This window comes from Monodelphis domestica, chromosome 7, assembly GCF_027887165.1.
Source record: "Monodelphis domestica isolate mMonDom1 chromosome 7, mMonDom1.pri, whole genome shotgun sequence".
Taxonomy (NCBI): Eukaryota; Metazoa; Chordata; class Mammalia; order Didelphimorphia; family Didelphidae; genus Monodelphis; species Monodelphis domestica.
Genome location: NC_077233.1, coordinates 244,450,565 through 244,461,196, shown reverse-complemented (window position 1 = coordinate 244,461,196; position 10,632 = coordinate 244,450,565). Strand labels below are relative to the sequence as shown.

The following is a 10,632-nucleotide window of genomic DNA, read 5'->3' as shown; positions in this document are numbered from 1 at the left end:
TTGTCTTTCATGTGTTTCAATAAATATTTGATGAATTTGTGGAGGCCTTCCACTGATTCTTTTGATATTTTCTAGGTATATCTTTTTGGAAAACTCAACAGTAGTAACTAGTTTGGAGTAGATCAATTTATGCCCCAATCCTAAAGAAGGGAAATACCAAAGACTTTTCAATTTACTGAAAACAAAAAGTGCTAATTTCACACACCAGCAAAGTCATGCTTAAGATTCTTCAAGCTAGACTGCAATATGTGAAATGAGAATTAGTAGAAAAACAAGCTACTTTAAAAAACTATCAGAGGAATCAGAGACAAAACTATGTGTACATTCACTGGATTAAAGAGAAAGCAATTGAGTGCTAGACAATAAAAGTTTACTTTTGCTTCATTAATTATACCAAATCCTTGACTTTGTGGGTCACAACAAAATGTGGGATGTTCTCAGAGATGGGAGATGAAGTAACACATCAGCTTCCTTATATCCTGAAGAAACTGTGTGTAGACCAAAAAAAATAATAGCTGAATCCTAAAATGTTAGAAAAATGATCAAAAATTGTTTCTACATGTAACTGAAAAGATATATTTTTCAAAAAACAATTAAAAGTGAACATAGAAATTTTGATTGGTTTAAGATTGGCAATGGAAAACAAAGTGGGCATATATTTAAAATACAGAGAGACTACATTATGCAAAATGCCAGGCTGGATGAATCAAAAACTGGAATTTAGATTGCTGTGGAAAATATAAACAGTCTCAGATATCCAGACAATACCTCTCTAATGGCAGAAAGTGAAAAAGAATGAAATTAGCCTCTTGATAAGGGTGAAAGAGGAGAGTGTAAAAGCTGGTTTGAAGCTTACCATAAAAAAATAAAGAGTTCAGAATTTTACATCTATCACTTCCTAGAAAATAGAGAGAGAGAGAAAATAGATGCCATTTCATATTTTATTGCAGATGGTGACTAAAGCCATGAAAGTTGAATATGCTCCTTGGAAGAAAACTATGGAAAATCTAGGCAGCAAGGGTATATTTTAAATATAATTTTATTTTCTCCTAAAATGGTCCCAACTAAGTACTATAGATTTGTGGAGTAATAATTCTATGTATTTTTTCTTTACTTTTGGTCAGTACTATAAACATTAGAAAATGTTTTTTTTTTCATTCTTTTATACTTAGTGAAATAATGCTATTAATTAAAATACTAAAATAAATTGTGAAGTTTTTACAACTAAAATCATTATATTCACATTGCTTATTTGGGCAGTTCCAATTCAGAAGAAGATTACTTAAGCTTGCTTAGCAAAAATGAAATAAATGAAGCATTATCTTTTTTGAGTTATATGGAATAGTCCAACAAAATACAATTTCAGTGATATTCATATTAATATTTTTAATTCATCATTAATGTGATTAATACAGATATCTATAATTGATTTAATTGAAATTTTTATGATGATTAATTTAAAATATTTTGTGAAAGTAGCACATACAAAATTAAATTAAATTTGATTATTCTGAAAAAAACATTATTCTAATCACCATTTTAAAAATGTTTTATTATTTCCTAAGGCATTGTTTGCTTTTTGGAATTCCCTTCAATCTGCATAATGGATGATGCAGAATTGTGTGTTTGTTTCACTATTTCATTGAGTAATCATGACAAAAATTTGAAGTCTTAAGTCATCAGAATTTTTCCATTGATTCAGTTATCTTTGTTATGAAACATTTATTACATTTCCAAATAAATTTCACTAGTCTTGGCTTGTATTCATATTTATTTATAGATTATTTATTATATTTATGTAAATCTTGCATGTATGCTATGTTATATGGAAGGAACGAAGGAAGAAAGGAAAGAGAGAAAGAAACTGGATAAAACTAAACCTGTAAGTTCTAATTGCTTAGCCCTTCTAAATTCCTTTTGAACCAATACTAAGTATTGATTCTAAAATGGAAGTTGAGTTAAAAAAAAACCTTAAACCCATGTTTCTATTATTATACTGAAGTCCCATGTTACCAAGCAGATCAGTAAATTCAGTGGAACATGTAGTCTGAAATAGTTGTCTAGAATACTGAGACATTGTGACTCACACAGATATTCTGCATAAAATTTTTTACCTAAACTCAGATTTTCCTGGATTTTGGTCCAGCTTTCTACCCATTAAACCATTCTTAATATGCTTTATTATAAATTACATAAATTTGTAACATTTATCCTACATAATTCATATTATATTAATATGCTATGGTTTGGAACTGAGATTTTATACAGTCTATTTTTTTGTGGCAGAAAGAATTTTTTAAAATGACAGAAAATTAGAGTAGTTTACATTTGGGGAAATGAAAACTAAATTTAAAAATTTGATATTTGGAGACTCATAAATTTTCAACCCATATGAGAAACGAATATAATTTACTAAATATATGAATCTAAAGGAAAATGAATGTCATGTTTTTCTTTCCTTTTCTCTTGTTGCATGTTCTAATAATTAATGTTATTTTATTTATATTATTCATATATTGCAAGAAGTCACAGAAATTGCTAGTGTTTGGTTCAGTAGCATAAATGAATATCTTTCTCAGTTGATTTTGTCTTTTATTTTTTGAGTTTTTAAAGGGTTTAGGAAATGAAAGGTAGAAAGACTAAAATACTTTGGTCACAGAGTCATCATTGTAAAAGAAAGCAGCAACACAGTAATTTTTAATTTATAGGATAGGTTTATTTTTTTGGGGAGGATCTATTTAAAGACATAGCTATACAAATCAAGCAATATCTTTTCTCCATTTACTTACCTGATTTTTAATGTTTTTATGAAGAAAATTTAGTTGGAAAAATATAAATTGTGAAATTGTGACTATCCCAAGACAAAAATTGTCAATGATATTCACATTATTTCTTAGCTATTCAGTTAATATGAGCAATTGTTTATTTAGCCTTTGAAAGATCCCAGAAGTTTCTTATGATATGCTAAAATAATTTTGAATTTTGAGTAGTAGAAAACAAAGTTATAGCATGAGTCACTTGTGTGTTAAACAGTAGTATGGCACATAGCATCAGAAGTGAATGAATGTTTCAACCTAGAAAATGTAATATATTTCCCCCTCACTAGAGCTGAGTGATAATAACAATAATAATAGCAATAATACTTGCATAGTGTTTTAATATAAATTAAGCATATATAGGTGTTATTATGTAATAATAACAATAAGTATATAGTACTTTAAAATAATTTAAAACACCATACATATTATTGTTATTATTACAAAACACTTTATGATTATTTAATTTTTATGATCAAAACAAGGAGATACTATTGTCATCATGGTACAGATGAGAAAATCAAGCACATATAGAAGTTAAGTGATTTACCTCAGCTCACACAGCTAAAGGTGTTTGAAGCATGTTTTGAACTCAGATTCCAAGTTCAGAAATTTATCTGTGATCTACCTAAATACCTCTCTGTTTTTTAACTAGAGACTAGTTGGCCATATATTTGGTACAGTATAGATTATGTTGTAGTTTGTATATGGGTTGAACTACATGGCATTAGGGTTCACTCTGGCTGAGTTTCTATAATCAATGCTAATAATTTTTCATATTAAAAATATTCTCTCTTTTATAACCATAGTCACTATTACTAAATCCTTTCTTTCAATGGAATAGCATATAATTTTTGAGCTTTCTTTCTAGGAGTAGAGAAGGATGTACATTGATTCATTAACACATTCTTGACCAGTTGATTTTCTATCTACTTGTTACCATTTGAAAAACAACTCGTCATAGTTAGCAGTTAGGTATATGGCCACAGGGATAAAAGGCAAGATTAAGTGATTTAGACAAGGCTCAACATTGACTTTGAGGGGGCAGCTGGGTAGCTCAGTGGATTGAGAGCTAGACCTAGAAATGGGAGGTCCTAGGTTCAAATCTGGCCTCAGATACTTCCCAGCTGTGTGACCCTGGGCAAGTCACTTGACCCCTATTGCCTAGCCCTTACCATTCTTCTGCCTTTGACTTTGACCTCACCATTATATAATTAAATGTACTAATCATTTACTAACATATTTTCATATGGATAAAAGTCATACAGTAAGAAGGTCAAAGAGGTATACCGAAAACATTCATTATATTTGCACAATGTCCAGAATTTCAGTTGAAGATGGTATAACTTTCACATGCAGAATAAGTAAGTAAAGAAATCTCAGGGTAAATGAAAATTCTTATATCTTAAGTATAAAATCTTGTAGCTTTTCAAAGCATTGTCTACCCCCTAGATAAGCTTTAAAAGGAAGGCAGAGTTGCTAAGGAAAGGAAATGTCTAAGTACAGTTGAGAATGAATCATGTCATCTGTGTACTTTTCAATCTCATTGATCATAATATTTTCATATAAAACTTTAGATGTTTGCTTTTTAATGAATGGTAAGATGGATGAATATATAAATGAGTGAACCTAAGACATTTGTGCCCTAAATTTATTACTTCTAGTTTCCACTTTTACATAAGAAATACTCAGAAAAATCTCAACAAAATCAGTTCAGGGGCTATCAGTACAGCAGCTTTTATTTTAATGAGAGAATAACTTGATTCCTTTTAAAATGTAACAGTTACCAAGTGAAATGACCTCTTGATTACATGTGATTTTGAAAATGCAAGCAAAGCTTGTTTTATACTTGTTTTGTTTAAATGAGAAGCAGCAAAGTGGACAAAATTCATGACTCTTTATACTATTACTTCATTCAGTCATATGATCTTGAGTTAACTTTCTATTGGCTATTGATTCACTTCGTTTTTCCTAGTTATGTGTCCTAATTATGCAGCCTAAATAATTTATAATAATAGATAAAATTTAATCAGATAATTAATTCTTTGACCCTCACAACAAACCTGAGACTTCAGACCACAGATAAGTAATTAAATTACAGACATTTGTAAGACAACCAGTTAATCAGAATGGAAAGTCACATCTACATACCAGGGTTCTTTGAGGACAAGAATATTTGAAAAATGCTTCCAAAAGCTTAAAATGCCATATAAATTCTAGTTATTATTGTTGCTATTATTTTATTCATTTCAGAATACGTATCCAAATGTTGAATCAATCAATGAATATTTATTAAGTACCTACTGAGTGCCAGGAAGTAGGTATTCACAGTCAAAAATAAAATAATCCCTGTTCTTATAGAGTTTATATTCCTTTGGGGGAGATAGTATTACTAGCAAAACAATAAGGATGATGATGATAATAATAATAGTAATCATTTATACATTGCTTTAAGGTTTTCAAAGTGCTTTATAAATATTAACTCATTCTTCCTCACAATATTCCTGGGAGGTAAATTCTATTATTGTTTTCATTTTACAGTTGAGAAAACTAAAATAGATAAAGGTTAAGGTAAGTTATTCAAAGTCTCACAGCTAGTAAGTCTTGGAGACTAGATTTTTTTCTCAAATCTTCTTGACTCTATGCTGATTACACTATCCACTGCATCACTTAGACAATAAATATAATGTAAAGACCTTTGTAGGGAAGGGCATAGGCAATTAGAATAATCAGGATAAGCTTCATATGGTGTTTTTTTAGTAGTTTTGATGAAACAAGGAATTCTAATGTGTCTTGGTGAGAACAGATTCTAGATGTGTGCAGAAATCAGGATAATATGTACTGAGTGTGAAGATCAGCAAAGAAGCCAGTTTGTCCAGATCATCAAGTGTGGGAATTGGAGAGATATATAATAATTGAAAATTAGTCAAAAGGAGTCAAATTATGATGCACTTTAAAAGGAAGCGGGGGAGATTGGTTGCTGAATGTCAATCTGATATGATGAAAAATCAAGCAATGACTGTGGATAACTTTTGATCCAGCAACACAACTATTAGATCTGGATCCCCAAAAGATTAAAAATAGGGAAAATAACTTACTTGAACAAAAAAAAATATAGCAGCTTATTTGGTGGTAGCAAAGAACTGGGAATCAAGGGGATGTCCATAAATTGGAGAATGGCTGAAAATGTGGTATATGATTGTAATGGAATACAGTTGTGCTGTAATAAATAGCAAAGATGGTCACATAAAAGTGTTAGGGTCTGGGATTTCGCCCACCACCAAGGAAGACCCATAGACAATGCAATCAGGCAAGAAAAGGCCATTTGTTGATCTAGTGCGCACCAGTGGGAACTCAGCCAAAAGAGTTCCGAGTTCCCTCCTTAAGGCTGGGCCTTAAGTATCTTTCAGCATCTTTCAGTAGGCTCCCTCCCCCCATACCATTGCTGCCAGCATGTATGGCTCCCTTCAGCCCTTATCTGTTACATACTATTCTTGGAACCTTGGCATTTTTTTATGTTACTGGGTCTTCTTGGCCCTTTCTTATCTGTTACCCATTGCAGCTGGGACCTTGGCATTTTTATAGTTCTTCCAAGGCCGGGCAGCTCCTTGCTGAACTTCCAAGGCTGGGCAGCTTCCAGCTCAGACCTCCCTCAAAAGCAACGTGGAAATACTGAAATGAATGATACAGTGTTGGTCACAGTAATGAGAGTAATGTATAACAATCAACTGGGAATGACTTTACTATTATCAACAAGGAAAGGAACCAGGCCAACTCCAAAGGACTCATGATGAAAAGAGATACATTGGTATAGGAGGAACTGAGTCCAAATGCAGATTGAAACATTCAGTTTTTCACTTTATTTACAACACATTTTTTTCATTATCAAAAGCAATATATCTTGCTTCATGATATAGTGAATATGAAAACATGTATTATATGATAATATTTGTAAAACCTGTATCATATTCCCTGTTTTCTTGGGAAAGGGGGAGAAATGGGAGGAAGGGAAAGAACATGGATTGCAAAACGTCATCAAACAAATATCAAAAATTGTATTTAAATGGAATCTGGAAAAAATTAAATACTCTAAAAAATACAATCAGTAAAACCTCAGATTATAGGAAGACTTAAAAAAAAAAAAAAACAAGTAGCTCCTGATAGGATAGCATAGTATAGTTATTGAAAATCAGGTATTAGGACTAGCTAGCTGAAGCTATCTAATTTGAATAAGGGTATAGCTATACAGTAGACCGTCTCATCATTGATGGCAGAAAGAGATACTGTGTCCAAGATGGGACATGCGACAGGCACTATTATCATGGTACCATGGGAATGAAGAGCATAAGCAGTTGTACTCTGTGTCTCTGGAAGAACATTAGTCATGGGAATGCTATAGGATAGTTTATTATAGGAAAAAGTCTTCTCACATCCATTCTATCACCCTGTGACAAAGCTCCCCTCAACCCATGCTAGTTAAAGCTCTATGAGCCGACTGATTTCGTGCAATGGTAGTGAAGAGGTGAAGTAGTAATCAAGTATGTCTCTGACAGTGAGTTGAAAAATAAACAATGTAACAAGAAGAAACATCTTTTCCCATACATCACATTTTTTTCACTAACAGTGAACTGAAGATGTATATACCTGTAAGAGAGAAATACATTTTCAATATTCAATAGAATAGGATTTTCTCTCATGTATCACATACAAATAATTAAATTTAACATCATACAAGACACATTTTCCCTTTCTTTTCTCTTCCAAATGAGTGGTTCTTAATGTTGTTGATCCCATGTTCACCTTTAGCAGTCTGATCAAGACAATGGATTCATTCTCAATATTATATTTTTAATGTGCAAAATAATATATATATGACTAAAAGGGAAACCAAATATAAGTAAATACAATTACTAAAATATTTGTTTTTTACCTGGTTGTCAAAAGAAATTTTATTTCTTTTAAGCATTTAATGATTACAACAATTTTTGAGGCCTGGGCTATTTACATCAACAATGAAAAAATAAGAAAAAAACTTTATTTCAAACAGTTTTGTTAAATGTATGACAATAAAGTTCTTATGACTGTTGTAAACACATCTCAATTTCAAACCTGCACTGATGTATAAATTAGACATGTAGTATGAGAATGATTAATTTCTGCAAAATGTGGAACAAATCCACCATTATACCAATTTTTACATTTATTGCAGACACTGACTAATATTTTAATACCAGAGGTTAAATTTTCATCACAAGAAATGAGAAAACTAACCAGCATTTACCAAACGTAATGAACTGAAAAATTAATTCCCCATTATTGCTCTGAAAATATACCCCTAAATTTAAATGGAATCTTTCTCTTCAGCCAAAATTAGGGATTAAAATGCTAGTTCTTTAATCATCATCAACCATTGACTTCATAGTAACTCCTCTTATTATCTGACTCCAGCTAATCAAATGTCAATGTTTCTCAACTCTTCATCTAAGGGCATTTTTTTCTCCAATTTCTGTGCAGACAGGATTACTAAGAACAATTTTGCCAAAATCAGTCTTTACTGCTCTTCCTCCAGTAGATAAGGAATGTACATTCACCATGATCACTTCATTCTTGGACAATTTTTGCACTTTCGCTGCTTATTTTTCTCCTTTAGTATGCACTCCTAAAAGTCTTTTAAGCAGGAAATAGGAAATTTCCAATTCTGTAAAGATTTCAGGCAATGCTCCAACTGAACCAAGAACCTGTCCCACCATTCTGGCAGCTTGGCACAAAGTTGGATAAAGTTTTGTTCCAACCCCAATAAGGCCTCCAGGAGCAGCATACTGCAGGTCATTAAGCTCTGCAAAAAGTGATACAATTTTGAAAAGATTGCCTTACACATGAATTTCCCTTCACTATCTTTAGAGACAATGCCAGGCCTGACCTCCAAGTCCTGTCCCACCTTTAATACTCCTTTGAGAATACTACCACCAGCCACACCACCTTTAACTAGGCTTCTTGAAGTCAAAAGACTGAATAAAAATAATTCTGGGCTCTGAAGTAAAGTCCCTTGAGGGTACTGGAATTTTCTTTACTGCAATATTATACTTCAGCTGAACAGAAATTAGAATAATAGGAGTTCCCTCTGCAACTGTACCTTGTACAAATGCAAGGATTTGTTCATATTGTTCCTTAGCCTGATTTTCCTTCACCAAATCAATTCTATTCTGTAGAATCAGAATGTGTTTCAATTTCATGATTTCAATGGCAGCTAGGTGCTCAGAAGTCTGAGGCTGAGGACAAGACTCATTGCCAACTATTAATAACAAAGCTGCATCCATTACTGCTGCACCGTTCAGCATGGTAGCCATCAAAATATTGTGAACAGGACAATCCACAAGGAAGACATGTCTGACTAATTTGAACTTTCCTTTAGTTCCTGGAACATCTGTAGGAAATTCATTAGGTGTGCTACTTCCACAATATCTGTAGCATTCTGGCTGAGAACAACTTGGGTCATTAAGTTGGTAAATCTTAACATATTCCAATTAAATGGTATATTTTTTCCAGCTCATTTTTTAATTGGACAGTGTGAACTCCAGAAATAGCTTTTACTACTCTTGACTTTCCATGTGCTACATGACCAATTGTACCTATATTGATTGTGGCTTCTCTGCTGATAACTTCATGTGAAAGTTACCAAGGAAACTTGGTAACATCCAAAGTGGTCAAATCCTGGTGAGATAGATGTGACTGTCCCAGAGTCACTCCTGGATTGTTGCCCACTATCTTGCTCAAAAAGGAAGTAGGTTGGTCCAGGGGCCCCTAAAATATTTTTTAAAAAACAAGTTAATGAACCCTAGGTTAAGAATCTCTTCTATAACATTACCTCAAGGAATTTCAGAGATTGTATGAAATAGATGATTAGCATTTCTTATAAGTGATGTCTAAGTCAAAGTTAATGCATATATATGTTAATTAATGTGAAGAGATTTGAAAAACATTTTTTTTTTCGTTTCAATTTAAACTTTTCTGTGGAGGACAGGGGAATGTAATCTATCCATAGAAGTTAGTAAATGAAGTGCATACACTGGTCTATATCTGAATTTAGAAAGGAAAGCAAGTAAGTCTACATTATTAAATCATCCATCAACTGTGTGCCCCTAGCACTTTTGTTCTAGTATCTAGAATATATGAACAGAATCTTTTTTTAAGCAAGAAGGGGGGAAAAACAGAAAATTAAACCTTAGAAAGATGAATTCTTTGGATTTTAGAATTATAATTATAAATCTGTAATTTATAATTATAATTCTTTGGATTTTATAATTTTGAGCTTAGATGTGCTCTATTACAATTTTTTAAAAATATTTTTCTTTGCAATAAAAAATTCTTATTGAAAACAAAAGCAAACACAAGTTAACAATGGCTGAATATGTGTTCCTAGAGTGTGAGAAATTATACTCCAGTTATTCCCACATATCCTGTATTCTTCAGTAACTGTTTTATGTAGACATCCTTCCTATATGCTTTAATCTCTATCATATACTAATATTTCATGTGGGTGGCAAATCTGCTATAATAAAAGTTATTTCAAAGATCATTTATTTTTAATGAATATTTCCTAGGATAAGTAATTTTGGGGTTCCTAATATATTTTTTATGGTTTTAAAACTTACCTTAGATTTTAATCTGCTTTGTGTGAATTTTAGATTTACTCCATCCTGCTTAGTCTCACAAAATAAGAATGAATTTCTACACCCCTACTTAAGGATTAAGTGTTGACAAGAATGGCCTATTACAGATATGTGCTAGCAAATAACAAACCAGAAACAACTGACAG

General features: G+C 32.0%; 1 pseudogene; it reads right to left on the bottom strand.

The window, feature by feature from the left end:
- Positions 1 to 8,194: 8,194 nt before the first annotated feature.
- Positions 8,195 to 9,723, bottom strand: LOC100617138 (eukaryotic translation initiation factor 2 subunit 3-like; annotated as a pseudogene).
- Positions 9,724 to 10,632: the final 909 nt, after the last annotated feature.